This window comes from Nomascus leucogenys, chromosome 15 (assembly GCF_006542625.1).
Source record: "Nomascus leucogenys isolate Asia chromosome 15, Asia_NLE_v1, whole genome shotgun sequence".
Taxonomy (NCBI): Eukaryota; Metazoa; Chordata; class Mammalia; order Primates; family Hylobatidae; genus Nomascus; species Nomascus leucogenys.
In genome coordinates, this window is record NC_044395.1 from 79,761,308 (window position 1) to 79,764,424 (window position 3,117).

Here is a 3,117-nt window from a genome sequence, read left to right on the forward strand (position 1 = left end):
TACAATTCAGTGTCAGTAAGTACATTCAAAATAAATTGTAACTGTTACCACTGTGCCCTTTAAGAACTTTTCATTATTCCACACAGAAATTCTGTACTCATTAAATAATGGCTACTCATTCTCTCCACTATCCAGCACCAGGCTCCTCCTAATTTATTTTCTGTATTCATGAATTTCCTAGTTTCAATACCTCATAAAATTTGAACTTACAGTATTGTTCTTTGGTGTCTGGCTTATAATGCTGAGCATGATGTTTCCGGGTTCATCTATGTCACAGCATGTATTAGAATTTTGTACAAACTGTAAGTTATTATCCAGATACTATAATTGACGTTAGCATGGAAAGGTCAGATGTTTTCAGTGTTGCTTCTCATGTTAACAGCCATAAAACTAAATGAAAGTTAAGCCAGAACAATTTATACAAACCCTAGAAGTGTGGAGAATTCTCCTGTAACTGAAACAATGTGTAAGCAAATAAATGATTTTCAAGATAATTTCCACTTTGAAACCAATACTGAGGCTTCCAATGGCCAAATTGAACTGGTGGGGCATATTTATGGGCTCCTCACTGGTCCATTAGTCCGGGAAGAGCTAAATAAGAACTTACCAGTTCTTAAGGGGAAGGGGCCATGGTCATCTTTGCCAGAAACCAAGGCCAACATGTCACCATTCTGTGGACAAATGACAGCAGAGGACTTTTCATAAAACCAATTCCCTAGACTGTTTTTATGAAGAGAGAGTTTGTCTCTAAATACATTATTTTGCTCTATATATGAGAATTCAATGGAACTTAGAGATAGCAGAACTCACTTATTCAGAATCGAGTTACCAACTGCAGTAATACCTCCAGTCATAAAAGGGAGCATGATTTTTAGGGGAACATAGTCTGACAGATTAATAAGGAATCTTCCTTTTTGATATAATCAGGTACAAACAAGTATAAAGAAGAGTTTTAAGGTTTTGGACAGGAACTCCATGCATTACAATGAAAATTATAGAAAAAGTGTTCAGTAAGAAAGACTCAGTGTAAGATAACAGGGAAAATGTGTTGGTAATATCAAGGAGAATCTAAACATTGTACTGTCAGACTAATGCTTTCCATGGGTGAAAACCTCAATTGTCAGGTTAGATAAACATCTATTCGAAGACCTTGAAGAACCACTGAGACATTTCTGAGGCAGAAGGCTAAGAAAGACGCATATAATTGTCAAGGGTGGCAGGGCAGCGTTGCTCTCAAAGTCCCATCTGACTGACAGGGCAGAGGCTCTTCCTCACTGCCTGAATCTGCTTCCCGACAGTTCCAGGGTTGCCTGAGGAAGCCGCCCTCCACCTTCATCCACTTCAGACGTGTCCTGCAGATCCCTCTGGAGAACCAGCTTCAGGTTCTGCCAATTTTGATGCTGCCTAATGGAACCCACGAAGAAGTAAATGATGGGGTTGGCACTGCTGTTAAGAGACGACAGGAAAACGGAAACTAGATAAACATGAGAATATAAGACTTCCCAGTCCACGTAGATCCCGGAAACAGGGCCCACTGAATGCCAATGGGCAGGCCGCAGAGGAGGAAGACCAGCACTGTGAGCAGGATGGTCACGTACAGCCTGGTCAGCGGCATCTTCTGGGGTGCACAGAGGATCCTGACCACTAGGACCAGGCTGGACACACAGAGAACTACACATAAAAAAATCAGCCACGCAACTGTGATGAATCTGATGTTTGACACCAAACAGAATCAGCATCACTAAACAGGGAGTCACAGAACATCCACTCCAGGATGCTCCGCAGCAGGGACAGGGCCCAGAGCAGGACACACACGACCGCTGACAGGTGTTTGGGGCGGCGGCAGCGGTACCAGATGGGCCACAGGACTGACAGGCAGCGCTCGGTGCTCATGGCGCTTAGAATGTTCAGGCCTGACAAGTAGGGAAAGGTCATCACAGGCTAGAGGATTAGAGAGATGGGATGGACATTATTGATGAGGCGTAACGGGGACGTATAATGTGGCCGCTGAGGAAGAGGAAGTCGGCCATGGACAGGCTGAGGGTGTAGATGGAAAGGGCGTTCCTGCGCATGCGGAAGCCCAGGAGCCAGCGCACAACCGCGTTTCCTGTCAGCCCGACAAGGGAAATGATGCACGTCAGCACCGTGAGGCTCAGGGTCTGCTTGTAGCAAGGAGTCTCCTCAGTTTCGTTGATTGGTGTCAGTTCTGTACCCAAGGCTGAGATGGTTGTGTCCATGCTCAGAAACCCTAGTCTGGTGTCCCTGGGAACACAAACCAGATGTGATCACCAGGTGTTTGATCTCTGATTCTCCCCACCACCCTGCCATGTGGGATTTACTGTCCTTATTTTAAGGAGAAACAGAGGCTCGCAGAGAATAAATCACCTATCAAAAGGTGGGGGTCCTCAAATACAGTTTGAAATCCAGTTCTTATTGATTCTGAAGTCTGACCTCTCTCTGCTGCCACACAATTTCTGTACGGACATGGGAGTAACCTTATGATCAAAACACCCTCACTCATCCGGCCAGGGCTGTGGACCAGATCGTTACTGTATCCTGGGCCTAACATTTTCTCTCAGGTGGAGGAATTCAGATACACAAAGAGGTAGTTGTGACACCCTCATGACTAGGACTGATCATCCATGGACAGGAAAGAAGACCATGCATTATGAGCCAGAGGAAAATGTGACCTTCGCTAGGATACGTGTGAAAGTGGCTGGGCCTGATGGGTGAGAAATAACTCAGTGTGTCAGTCATTGCAGACAGGACCACATTTTACATTTTATACTCCCAGTGCCTATTTCCATGAGCAGCACTCTGTGCTCTTCATAAATATTCATTCAATGAATGAATGCATGCATGAGGAGCCTAATGGTACTGGTAGATTTTGGTGAAATGGAAAATAAAAATGAAAGCACTATGTACATCATTAGAACACATAAGTGTAATTAGATGAAGAAAATTTCATTCATTAGAATTCTATTTGTGGACAGCTCTATCTGTGCTGAAAAGAATTATTGATGTGTGCCTCAGCCTGAAATTGACCACTGATGTGTCTTTAAAATGAGGACTTGTTGTGGTTATGCTGAACATCTAGAAGCATTTTGTATATAGTGT

At 44.0% G+C, this 3,117-nt stretch overlaps 1 pseudogene; it reads right to left on the bottom strand.

The window, feature by feature from the left end:
• Window positions 1-1,271: 1,271 nt before the first annotated feature.
• On the bottom strand, window positions 1,272-2,237 carry LOC100607739 (annotated as a pseudogene).
• Window positions 2,238-3,117: the final 880 nt, after the last annotated feature.